Source organism: Cololabis saira, chromosome 10 (genome assembly GCF_033807715.1).
Source record: "Cololabis saira isolate AMF1-May2022 chromosome 10, fColSai1.1, whole genome shotgun sequence".
In the NCBI taxonomy this organism is placed as follows: Eukaryota; Metazoa; Chordata; class Actinopteri; order Beloniformes; family Belonidae; genus Cololabis; species Cololabis saira.
In genome coordinates, this window is record NC_084596.1 from 742,740 (window position 1) to 757,431 (window position 14,692).

General features: G+C 35.9%; 1 pseudogene; it reads left to right on the forward strand.

Annotated features, from left to right (window-relative positions):
* The first annotated feature begins 3,739 nt into the window (after positions 1-3,739).
* LOC133452286 (phospholipid phosphatase-related protein type 4-like) overlaps positions 3,740-14,692 on the forward strand; it is a 54,387-nt pseudogene continuing 43,434 nt past the window's right edge.

The window sequence follows — 14,692 nt, forward strand, 5'->3', positions numbered from 1 at the left end:
TGCTTTTAGCCCGCATAATCAATAATTTTAGCCCGCAGAATCAAGGATTTTTGCCCGCGTTTTTCTGGAGGGTCTAAGTTTAGCTGTGAATCCAGTTTATGACAAGAGTCACACTGGTGGAACAGTACAGCACCCTTTTGGCCCCGTAGCAGCGTTAACTGTAGAGCAGAGTCATTTCCTCAGAATTAACGAGGCCCAGAAGAGAGCTATTTGTCTGTGAGTATTTTGTTTTGTTGATTTTTAGATATGACTTGCTTATTATATTTGCTGAAAGTTTGTTTTGCTGCAAATTCAGTCTGAGTGACTGAATTGATGGCTAGCATAGCTAGCGTAGCTTTGCCCTATGACTCAACATTTATTTACCTTAGTTACATTTCTTAGTCCTGTCAGTGAATATTGTTTAGATTCTGATTTGTGTTTGTGTTTTGTTTATTTATTACAGTTTTACAGTAAACTGTGGATCTTCAATAAACGAGCAAGAAAAGTTATGCCTTGTTTTTATTGGAGGAATTCACACTGTTCGCTAACTGTTTTAGCTTTAAATAAGATCTACTCACCATGTAAATAAAACACATTTAAATGTGTGATATTAACAGTTACAAATGAAGTTTGTTGTTTTACATGAATAAACATCTAGTTTTGAACTTAATCTGCATTTTTTTCAAAAAACAAGAAATTTTTTCCTGAACCAGCAGTTTTTCTGTAATTAATCCCAGTAATCTTTACATTTACACAAACTACATATTCACTTTTCCTTTAACAGTTTTAATCTATTGGGCAGATTGACCAACGTTTAGATGAAACATGATTTATTTGTTTAAGTAGAAACCACAGTAAAAAATATCTGGCTTGATCTACTTAAAAAATTAACTTAATTTTTAGTTTGTACAAAATTCATTTGCAAGTAAATTCAATTTAATGTTGGTAAATAAAGTCAACTTATTTTTTTCCTTTTTTTTCATTTTAAAGTCAACTTTATTTTAATAAATAAAGTAATCTTAACACAATTAAGTTGACTGTACTTGTAAAATGTATTATTTACATACAAAACATTAAGTAGTTTAAACAAAGACTAGTTTTTCTGGATCTAAATAATAATCTCATGAAAAAGTTGAATTATTTTTAATAAATCAAGCAGAATATTTAATATTTACAGGTCGGTCGGCAGGAAATACATCTTAACCATTTATGGAAAAGTCTGATCAGAAACTGATTATTATAGCTAATATATTATATTATCTGATTATTATAGCTAATATATTATATTATCTGATTATTATAACTAATATATTATATTATCTGATTATTATAACTAATATATTATATTATCTGATTATTAATATATTATATTATCTGATTATTATAACTAATATATTATATTATCTGATTATTATAACTAATATATTATATTATCTGATTATTAATATATTATATTATCTGATTATTAATATATTATATTATCTGATTATTATAGCTAATATATTATATTATCTGATTATTATAACTAATATATTATATTATCTGATTATTAATATATTATATTATCTGATTATTATAACTAATATATTATATTATCTGATTATTATAACTAATATATTATATTATCTGATTATTATAACTAATATATTATATTATCTGATTATTATAACTAATATATTATCTGATTATTATAGCTAATATATTATATTATCTGATTATTATAGCTAATATATTATCTGATTATTATAGCTAATATATTATATTATCTGATTATTATAGCTAATATATATTATATTATCTGATTATTATAGCTAATATATTATATTATCTGATTATTATAGCTAATATATTATATTATCTGATTATTATAGCTAATATATTATATTATCTGATTATTATAGCTAATATATTATATTATCTGATTATTATAGCTAATATATTATATTATCTGATTATTATAGCTAATATATTATATTATCTGATTATTATAGCTAATATATTATATTATCTGATTATTATAGCTAATATATTATATTATCTGATTATTATAGCTAATATATTATATTATCTGATTATTATAGCTAATATATTATATTATCTGATTATTATAACTAATATATTATATTATCTGATTATTAATATATTATATTATCTGATTATTATAACTAATATATTATATTATCTGATTATTAATATATTATATTATCTGATTATTATAACTAATATATTATATTATCTGATTATTATAGCTAATATATTATATTATCTGATTATTATAACTAATATATTATATTATCTGATTATTAATATATTATATTATCTGATTATTATAACTAATATATTATATTATCTGATTATTAATATATTATATTATCTGATTATTATAACTAATATATTATATTATCTGATTATTATAGCTAATATATTATATTATCTGATTATTATAGCTAATATATTATATTATCTGATTATTATATATATATTATATTATCTGATTATTATAGCTAATATATTATATTATCTGATTATTATAGCTAATATATTATATTATCTGATTATTATAGCTAATATATTATATTATCTGATTATTATAACTAATATATTATATTATCTGATTATTATAAATAATAATCAGATATATAGACTCAGATTTATTAAAAACATCAGCGTTAGTTGAAACAGATTCAGATAAACCGAGTTCAGAGAAGAATCTGCTCTTTACACCAGCCGGGCTTTTATTGTGAAGGTCCCGCCGGAAACAGCTGGTGTTTGGTTTTATTGTGAAGGTCCCGCCGGAAACAGCTGGTGTTTGGTTTTATTGTGAAGGTCCCGCCGGAAACAGCTGGTGTTTGGTTTTATTGTGAAGGTCCCGCCGGAAACAGCTGGTGTTTGGTTTTACTGTGAAGGTCCCGCCGGAAACAGCTGGTGTTTGGTTTTATTGTGAAGGTCCGGCCGGAAACAGCTGGTGTTTGGTTTTATTGTGAAGGTCCCGCCGGAAACAGCTGGTGTTTGGTTTTATTGTGAAGGTCCCGCCGGAAACAGCTGGTGTTTGGTTTTATTGTGAAGGGCCGGCCGGAAACAGCTGGTGTTTGGTTTTATTGTGAAGGTCCGGCCGGAAACAGCTGGTGTTTGGTTTTATTGTGAAGGTCCGGCCGGAAACAGCTGGTGTTCCGTTACGCCTGCTGCAGCAGAACCGAGCCGAACCGGACCGGAGCGGTTCCGAAGGACCAGATCTGATACCAGGACCAGATCCAGGACCAGATCCTGGACCAGATCCTGGACCAGGACCGGGTCAGAACCGGGTCAGAACCGGGTCTACGTGAAACCAGGACCGGGTCCGGATGAGCCGAACCGGATCCGAACCGGGTCTGAAGGAAATCTGGACCAGGTCTGAGTGACAGCTGGACCGGTTCTGATCGGGTTCTGAGCAGGGCTCGGTTCCGGTTCTGAGCGGGTTCTGAGCAGGGCTCGGTTCCGGTTCTGAGCGGGTTCTGAGCGGGGCTCGGTTCCGGTTCTGAGCGGGTCCTGGTTCCGGTTCTGAGCGGGGCTCGGTTCCGGTTCTTCTGTATTTTTCTGGGTTTTTCTGGTCCGGTTCTGGAGGACATGGAGACTCGGATCTGAGGGGGGTTCGGGACCGGTACCGGCGGGTCTGAGGGAGTTCGGGCTCCCGGCGTCGGAACCGGGTCCTCGGAACCGGGTCCACCGGATCTGAGGGGGGTCTCGGGACCGGATCTAAGGGGGGGTTCGGCGGGTCTGGGGGGGTTCGGCCTCCCTCGGAACCGGTACCTCCTCCTCGTCTCCGTTGCCGGGGCAACACGTGATGGTGGAGACTCCGAACCACGTACGTAGAAAATAAAATACTGGAGAAAAACTCAGACCTGGTTGAATTGGTTTGATATTGGATATTCAAAGATCCATTTAACGTGTGATACAAACCACTGATTCTGGTCATATTGCTAGTGATGTGTTCATGGTCAATAGACTATATATCACAAGAGAGTAGTTATTATAAAATCATATTATGGGCTGATTTTATAATAATTAAGTGGTTTGAAAACAATCAGTGTTATATATCACAAGTTTTATGGGTGTTGAATTTATTAAACCACATTAAATCAGCCCATATATATATATATGATTTTTAAATCAGCCCATAATATGATTTTATAATAACTACTCTCTTGTGATATATAGTCTAGATGACCATGAACACATCACAAGCAATATGACCAAATCAGTGGTATCACAAGTTAAATGGACGTCTTTGAATATCCAATGTCCAATATCAAACCAATTCAACCGCGGTCAGATCTGACCAGGAATATTATTATTATTATTATTATTATTATTATTATTATTATTATTATTATTATTATTATTATTATTATTATTATTATTATTATTATTATTATTGTGTTATTTCTAGTTAAATGAATGTGAAACAGAGCAGACTAATAATGTTCTGATCTGTTGGGTTTGTGGTGATTTTAATTCTTCACATAAAAACAGCCCAAACTGTCACTTCTATCCAGAACTGGAGTTGTAAATAAATCAGGGGGGATGGTGGATTTTATCATATATTTTATATATTTTATCATATGGAGACAGATAATTTGTGGTGATTACAAATAATATAATACAAATAAACAGCTGCAGAAATCCTGCAGGAATGACATAGCAGCAGTTAAATGCAGCCTTCTGTAAGCTTTAAATATCCACTGGGCTTACATCAAATACATCAAAACACAACAATAAAAAACACTTTTCTGAACTTATCAATATGACTCTGTCCTTCACAGGATAAGTAACATGGATCACTGCAAAAACTCACAATCTTAACAAGAATATTTGTCTTATTTCTAGTTAAAATGTCTCTTTTTAGTAAAAAAATCTCATTACACTTAAAACAAGACTCATCACTGGAAAAAAACAACAATTTTCACCTGTTTCAAGTAGATTTTCACTTGAAATAAGTAGAAAAATCTGCCAGTGGAACAAGATTTTTTGCTTGTAATAAGAAGATAAATCTTGTTCCACTGGCAGATTTTTCTACTTCAAGTGAAAATTCAAGTGAAAAGTTATTTTTCTGGTAATGACTCTTGTTTTAAGTGTAATGAGATTTTTTGACTAAAAATGAGACATTTTAACTAGAAATAAGACAAATATTCCTGGTAAGATTTTTAGTTTTTGAAGTGTTATAATATTTATATTTATAATGCTCAAGTATATTTATATTTATATTTATATTTATATTTATATTTATATTTATATTTATATTTATATTTATAATGCTCAGGTATAATATTGTAATAAAGTGCTGTAATATTTTTATAATGTAATAACAGGTATATTTTTTGAGAAAGTAAAGCTTGCTGTTATATTTATTTTTATTTTGTATTCCAGTAAAATGTAAATAGAAACAAGTTTTAGGAACTCATAAGTTTTTACTTCCTCCTTTTGGGGCAGGAAGTTTATTTCCCTTAAATTTTTTAATGACGGTTTATTTGTTCTTTTCTGATGTTTAGTGTAATTGTTTTTCTTTTTTCTTTTATGCAGGAAATAAAGATTTCAACCAATCAGATCAGGCCGTCATGTCCCGGCAGAAAGAACGACTGAAAGGAGGAGGAGGGAAGGAGATGAAGGTAATAATTACTATAATAACATTAATATATTAACACGATAACTATAATAACATTAATTATAATAACACAACAATAATAATAATAACAGAAGGAACGACTGAAAGGAGGAGGAGGGAAGGAGATGAAGGAGATGAAGGTAATAATATTAATAATAACATTTATTATAATAACATAATAATAATAATAATAATAATAATAATAATAATAATAATAATAATAATAATAATAATAATAACAGTAACTATAATAACTATCACGTGCTGTAACTGCACCTTCCAATAATAATCACCTCATTCTGCTGCAGCTATCAGACCTATCACCTATCACTTATTTAATTGTATATTTGTTAATAAGAGCCACATTAGTTTATTTACTGTACATGTTTATTTACTGTTGCTATTTTTAAATCTGGTTCAGTGAGTGAAATTACCGGAGTTAAATTCCTTGTCGGGCAAAGTTCAAACTTGGCCAATAAATCTGATTCTGATTCAATCAATCAATCAATCAATCAATCAATCAATCAATCAATCAATCAATCAATCAATCAATCAATCAATCAATCAATCAATCAATCACTTTATTTGTCCCAAGGGGGTGATTAGTTTGGCGACAGAAGCACACAATGGTAAATATACATAAATATACTTAATAAGTTACAGTAGGTTCCACATCATATACAGACCTGAGGCTTTTTCACACACTAACTTTTCCTTCCATTTAAAAGAACGATAGAATAAAAGAACCTGAAACGGTTTATTCAGGGATGAGAGAATCAACATGAGTTCTGGATCAGCTGTTTGGTATAAAGTTCTGGTAAAGTTTGTTGATGGTTTTACTGCTTAGACTGACGACCTTATTGAGCAAGTTTGTGTCTTTGACTTTCAAAGATTGAAACCAACAAATAAAAGAAAAAGTGAGAACAGATTCGATGAAAGAACGATAAAACATAAGCTGTGTTGGAAATCGCCCCCTATCCCCTATATAGTGCACTACATTTTGTAGTGCTGTTCGAATTCTCTACACTACATTTCGTCCACTACCTCGTTCACTATAAAATACCCACAATGCACCGCAAAAGTTAGTGTACAAGCCATGTACCCTACTTTCTACTCCCGTATACCACAATGCAATGCGGTCATGTTTTGTCTGAGGAGAAGAAGGAGAAGAAGAAAAAATGGCAGCTGAACAGGAGGCGGGGGAGCGCGGGAGCTAAATAGGTTTTAGCTTGTGCAATGTGGTGAGCAGTTCTAGCTGAGGATTGGAACACACAACAGTAGTTGACAGTAGCACACTTCTACACTATTCATTTTCAACAATTTATTGACACAGTATCAGATCCCGGAGCATGGTTCGGAGTGTTTACATGTTGCATGTCGCGTCCGCTACGCCACAGGAACATCCAGCGCATTTACTGACGCAAACACGTTGAAAAAATGTACGTTGTAGTGTCCGAAATCTCCTCTGGTCATCTCCTATGTAGTGCACTATGTAGTGTACACTATGTAGTGTACACTACATAGTGCACTATGTAGTGTACACTATGTAGTGCACTATGTAGTGCACTGTGTAGTGCACTGTGTAGTGCACTATGTAGTGTACACTATGTAGTGCACTATGTAGTGTACACTATGTAGTGCACTATGTAGTGTACACTATGTAGTGTACACTACATAGTGCACTATGTAGTGTACACTATGTAGTGCACTATGTAGTGCACTGTGTAGTGCACTGTGTAGTGCACTATGTAGTGTACACTATGTAGTGCACTATGTAGTGCACTATGTAGTGTACACTACATAGTGCACTATGTAGTGTACACTATGTAGTGCACTATGTAGTGCACTATGTAGTGTACACTACATAGTGTACACTATGTAGTGTACACTATGTAGTGCACTATGTAGTGCACTATGTAGTGTACACTACATAGTGCACTATGTAGTGTACACTATGTAGTGCACACTACATAGTGCACTACACAGTGCACTACATAGTGTACACTACATAGTGTACACTACATAGTGCACTATGTAGTGCACTATGTAGTGTGCACTATGTAGGGAGTAGGGAGTGAGTGAACGAGTGGATGATTTCGAACACAGCTATAGACATCAGGGAAGAATCCACCTGGAATTTAGAAAGTGTAAAAGTTTTAACCACAGAATGAGCATTCTGGTTCTGGTTCTGATTCTCCTTTTCATTCTGGTTCTGCAGGAGGTGAAGGATTCCGTGACGCTGCTGCCCTGCTTCTACTTCGTGGAGGTGAATCCAGCTCTCCGTCCGTCATCCATCTGTCCGTCATCTCTCCATTCATCATCTCTCCATTCATCATCTCTCCATTCATCATCTCTCCATTCATCATCTCTCCGTTCATCATCTCTCCATCATCTCTCCATCATCTCTCCGTTCATCCATCCATCCGTCCATCATCTCTCCGTTCATCCCTCCATCCGTCCATCATCTCTCCATTCATCATCTCTCCATCATCCCTCCATCCATCCGTCATCTCTCCGTCCATCATCTCTCCGTTCATCCATCCATCCATCCATGAACTGAAAGAGTTTTTTGAGCTGAACTTCATCCAGTTTATAATTGTCCTTCCAAGCAGTTTATTATTATTTCTTTTATTTTTCCAATTAATAATTTTTCATTTATTAATTTGTTTAAAATGAATATTTTTACGTTAAATTTCACCCAGAGCTCAAACCAAGACTTTTCTGTTTCTGTTTCACTGCACGTGTGCGTAAAGTCTGACTGTTTCTGTGTCAGGAATGTCTTGTTTTATAATTGTAATAAATTAGAATGTCTTGTTTTATAATTGTAATAAATTAGTTAATTGATGTCAAGTGTCCTGAGAATTATTGATGTATATTTTTTGATTAAACTAATAATTTTTATTCAGTTGTATTTCTCAAATGATAAATATTTGTTTGATCAAATAAATATCTCTTTGATTGGATAAAACAAACTATTTCTATTTAGTTGTATTTATTAAATGATAAAAAATTGTTTGATAAAATCTGGTTATTTTTGTTTAGATAAAACATACAATTTAAATGAATTGACTTCCTTTAACCAGAAAATATGATTCTGGCCAAGTCTTAAACTTTCCATGGAAATACAAAATACGTTTGAGACCAGTTTGATTATTTTCAGCGGGTTAAATTATACGATATAGATGTGAACAAATAACAACAAACAAACAAACAAACAAACAAACTCTTAAGTTGGATGAACTAAAAACCTTTTTCAGTGTGTGTGTATCCATCCTCCATCCTCCATCCTGTTGCTAGGCAACGCTGCTCTGAATGGGGAGTATTTTAGTGTCGGAGCTGCAGACGTGAGGAAGTATCGACTGCAGAGATTCTCTCCGTCCGCCAGAGGTGACCCGGGGCTCCCATGATGCACCGGGGCTCCCATGACGCACCGGGGCTCCCATGATGCACCGGGGCTCCCATGATGCACCGGGGCTGGCTAGCTAGCTGGGCTACATATGTGATGAATGCATTATCATTAGTGACGCGCAGGAGGAGTTTTCCTGCGCGTCACTAATGTATAAAGCATAAAGCTGCTAGTTCTGAAATGAGCAGCTTTATGAGAATAAATCTGGTCTAAATGAAGGAAACACTTGAGACTCGGCAGGAGAGAACAATAACCTCTAAACACGATGAAGGAAAAGGAAATGGAGAAAAACGGCAGATATCCAACTAGATCTTCCACTTTTAGAGATCAAATCTGTCTGGATTCATCACATTTGGACCTGAACGAGAAAATCTCCGTAGCAGTAGGAGAAGCAATAGTAGCATTAGCAGAATTAGCAGCAGCAAAATTAGCATTAGCAGTAGCCCATTCTGTCTATTTATTCTGGTGCTGAAACCCAGTACTAGCGTTGACCACTTTGCTAACTCTTTGTATTGTAGTTTATCTCGTTGGAATTGCTAGCCGTTAGCGGTGGTGGCTTTTCAGATGATACTCAGGTAGAAGCTCGGTGGGACCAGCTAGCTAGCAGGGCTACATACGTGATGAATGCATTAGCAGGGGTTTGGATTCCCCTTCAAACCCAAGTTTAACTTTATAGGGAACCTCCAAACTGAATCTCTCACACGGCCCTTAAAAATCTGAAATAACTCCCAGAACTGAGCTAGCTGGGCTACATATGTGATTAAGCTAGCTGGGCTACATACGTGACTAATGCATCACTACGGATCATTAAAAACATGAAATAACTCCCAGAACTGAGCTAGCTGGGCTACATACGTGATTAATGCATCACTACGGATCATTAGCCCTTAAAAATATGAAATAACTCCCAGAACTGAGCTAGCTGGGCTACATACGTGATTAATGCATCACTACGGATCATTAGCCCTTAAAAATATGAAATAACTCCCAGAACTGAGCTAGCTGGGCTACATATGTGATTAAGCTAGCTGGGCTACATACGTGACTAATGCATCACTACGGATCATTAAAAACATGAAATAACTCCCAGAACTGAGCTAGCTGGGCTACATACGTGATTAATGCATCACTACGGATCATTAGCCCTTAAAAATATGAAATAACTCCCAGAACTGAGCTAGCTGGGCTACATACGTGATTAATGCATCACTACGGATCATTAGCCCTTAAAAATATGAAATAACTCCCAGAACTGAGCTAGCTGGGCTACATACGTGATTAATGCATCACTACGGATCATTAGCCCTTAAAAATATGAAATAACTCCCAGAACTGAGCTAGCTGGGCTACATACGTGATTAATGCATCACTACGGATCATTAGCCCTTAAAGATATGAAATAACTCCCAGAACTGAGCTAGCTGGGCTACATACGTGATTAATGCATCACTACGGATCATTAGCCCTTAAAAATATGAAATAACTCCCAGAACTGAGCTAGCTGGGCTACATATGTGATTAATGCATCACTACAGATCATTAGCCCTTAAAGATATGAAATAACTCCCAGAACTGAGCTAGCTGGGCTACATACGTGATTATTGCATCACTACGGATCATTAAAAATATGAAATAACTCCCAGAACTGAGCTGGAGCAGCAGGTTGACCAGGGTTTGGATTATAAACTAATATATAAGCTAATAGAGACGCATCGGAGGCTCAGCTGTTTTATGGCTTTTAAATGTCTGTGAAACGTCCAGCAGATATTTTTTTCGTTCGTTTACAGGAAAACGGAGCTCAAAGTCTCCAAAAACCATAATTTCTGAAAACTCTGGCCAAAGTGTAGATGTTTAAAACCTCCGTCTTCACGTTTGCTTGTAAACGGAGAGAAACGGACATTTATTCTTCAGAACGTCACATTATGAGACAGAAACGTCACCAGCGTCATGAGTGACACCTGTGGTTACAATTAGTTTGTAACCGTCAATATTTTCTTGTATTTTACCTGTTTTATATTCTAAAGTCACACTTAAAAGTAACTCCACTTCTCTGTCACTCCAAACCAAAGACTCTGGTTCATCTTGGAAGTAACTGGAAGTTACTCGTGTCATTTGTTGATGTTTTTTTCCAGGATTCTGATTGGCTAGCATGACTTTATCTTCTCGTTACACTGCCCCCTGTAGGTTTGGCTGCTCATAGCACCTTAACAGATATTTATGCAGGTTCCTGGAAATGATGGGATTTTTATAAACGTAGAGGGAAATATCTGTTTTTGAGAAATTTTGAGAAAAAAGTCGAGATTTTGAGAAAAAAGTCGAAATTTTGAGAAAAAAGACTAAATGTCGAGAAAAAAGTCAAAAATTTGAGAGAAAAGTTGAGAAAAAGTCAAAATTTTGAGAAGTGCCAAAATTTTGAGAAAAAAAGTCGAGAAAAAAGTCGAAATTTTGAGAAAAAAAGTCGAGAAAAAAGTCGAAATTTTGAGAAAAAAGTCGAGAAAAGAGTCAAAGTTTTGAGAAAAATGTCGAGAAAAAAGACGAAATGTCGAGAAAAAAGTCAATATGTTGAGAAGTGGGATTTTTATAAACGTAGAGGGAAATATCTGTTTTTGAGAAATTTTGAGAAAAAAGACGAAATTTTGAGAAAAAAGTCGAGAAGAAAGTCAAAATTTTGAGAAAAAAGTCAAAATTTTGAGAAAAAAGTCAAAATTCTGAGAAAGAAGTAAGAAAAAAGTCGAAATTTTGAGAAAAAAGTCGAGAAAAGAGTAAAAGTTTTGAGAAAAATGACGAGAAAAAAGACGAAATGTCGAGAAAAAAGTCAAAATGCTGTGGTGATATAAACCGATGTTTGTGACTCTGGTGGTGATTAACCGATGTTTGTCTCCGCAGCTGCCCATCCTGGCCTCCTCCGTCGTCAGCCTCTACTTCCTGGAGCTGACTGACGTGTTCCAGCCGGTGCATTCTGGGTACAGCTGTAACGACCGCAGCCTGTCGCTGCCCTACATCCTGCCCAGACAGGAAGTGTGTCCGCTGCCGCTGCTGTTCAGCCTGGCCTTCGCCGGCCCCACCGTCACCGTGAGTCGACCAGGAATACCCATTATTGATCCATCACCACTAAAAACTTACTTCATGTTCCTCCCTGTCATTACAAATACTACGGAAGACTATCAAGGCCAGGCAGGAGAAAAATACAATTCATATTTTAGAGAAGGAAGATTTATTTTTTCATTATGCACTGCAAGAAAAAAGTCGAAATGTCGAGAAAAAAGTTGAAATGTCGAGAAAAAAAGTCAACATTTCGACTTTTTTCTCGAAGTGCACAATGAAAAAAAATCCCTCATGTCGCAAAATAAGTTGCGACATGATCAGTGTTGGGGTAGTTACTCAAAAAAAGTAATCCATTACATATTACTAGTTACTTTTAAAAAAAGTAATCCCTTACACTACTTAGTTACTGGTTGCTGAAAGTAACTAGTTACATTACTAGTTACATTACTTTTGGATTACTCCGCAATATCACCTGAGCTGCACCAGAACTCGATTGCCAATGAACAACATTTACAGGACTGTCTCAGCAAATTAGAATATTGTGATTTTCTGTAATGCAATTACAAAAACAAAAATGTCACATTCTGGATTCATTACAAATCAACTGAAATATTGCAAGCCTTTTATTATTTTAATATTCCTGATCATGGTTTACAGCTTAAGAAAACTCAAATATCCTATCTCAAAAAATTAGAATATTCTGGGAATCTTAATCTTAAACTGTAAACCATAATCAGCAATATTAAAATAATAAAAGGCTTGCAATATTTCAGTTGATTTCTAATGAATCCAGAATGTATAACATTTTTGTTTTTTTTAATTGCATAACAGAAAATAAAGAACTTTATCACAATATTCTAATTTTCTGAGACAGTCCTGTAGTTGGAACTTTATTACTGCAGTGCCCAGATCAGCACCAGAAGTCCCGTAAAATCCCGTAAAATCCCGTAAGATCACGTAAGATCACGTTAGAGGCTGATTTATGGTTCTGCGTTACACCAACGCAGACTTTCGGCGTAGGGTACGCGGCGAAGCGCACCGTAAGGTGTGTGTCGCCGCGTACCCTACGCCGTAGGCTCTGCGTCGATTTAACGCGGAACCATAAATCAGCCTCAAGTCAGACAAGTGTTGCAGCGCATGGTGAAGACGCATGAAAGGCAAGTTTGATTTTCTTTTCTGTTCTCCCGTTCTACATGTAGCTGAAAAGCTTAAAGTAACTAAAGTAACGTATTTTTTCTTGTCTTAGAGTAACTATAACGGGATTACCCAAATTACAACTGTAACGCGTTACATTACTGCGTTACTGGCGAAAGTAATCTCGTTACAGTAACGCGTTACTTTGTAACGCGTTACACCCAACACTGGACATGATACAGATACGATTTTCGTGCATGTACGTCTAACCGTATCGTGGGGCTTGAGACACAAAGTTTTCTAGGGGGCGCTGTTGAGCCATTAGGCCACGCCCATTAATGCAAACCATTAAATATCACAGAGGCCGTCCGGTACTGCCATCTGTCCTTGCGTTTTTTCGTGCGTTCTTTCGTGCGTGCGTTTTTTCGTGCGTTCTTTCGTGCATACGTTTTTTTGTGCGTGCGTTCGTTTTTTCGTGCATGCGTGCGTTTTTTCTTGCGTGCGTGCGTTTTTTCGTGCAATTTTTCATGGGTTTTTGTCATGCGCTTTTTTCATACATGCGTGCGTTTGTTCGTGTGTGCGTGCGTTTTTTCTTGCGTTCTTTCGTGTGAGTGTGCGTTATTTCGTGCGTTCTTTCGTGCGTGCGTTTTTTCGTGCGTGCATGCATTTTTTCGTGCGTGCGTGTGTTTTTTCGTGGGTTTTTGTTGTGCGTTTTTTTCGTACGTGCGTGCGTTTGTTTTTTTGTGCGTTCTTTCGTGTGAGTGTGCATTATTTCGTGCGTTCTTTCGTGCGTTTTTTGTTGCGTTCTTTCGTGCGAGTGTGCGTTATTTCGTGCATGCGTTCATTTTTTCGTGCGTGCGTTTTCTCGTGCGAGTGTGCGTTATTTTGTGTGTTTTTTCGTGCGAGTGTGCGTTATTTCGTGCGTGCCTTTTTTTGTGCGTTATTTCGTGCGTGCGTGCGTGCGTTTATTTCTTCCGTGCGTGTGTTTATTTGTGCGTTCTTTCGTGCGTGCGTTTTTTCATGCGTGCGTGCGTTTTTTCATTCGATCCTGATTGGAGAGGCCATCCTGTACTGCTATCTGTCCTTGTGTTTGTGTTCTAGATCCTGATCGGAGAGGCCGACCTGTACTGCTATCTGTCCTTGTGTTTGTGTTCTAGATACTGATTGGAGAGGCCATCCTGTACTGCTATCTGTCCTTGTGTTTGTGTTCTAGATCCTGATTGGAGAGGCCATCCTGTACTGCTATCTGTCCTTGTGTTCTAGATCCTGATTGGAGAGGCCGTCCTGTACTGCTATCTGTCCTTGTGTTCTAGATCCTGATTGGAGAGGCCATCCTGTACTGCTATCTGTCCTTGTGTTTGTGTTCTAGATCCTGATCGGAGAGGCCATCCTGTACTGCTATCTGTCCTTGTGTTTGTGTTCTAGATCCTGATTGGAGAGGCCATCCTGTACTGCTATCTGTCCTTGTGTTTGTGTTCTAGATCCTGATT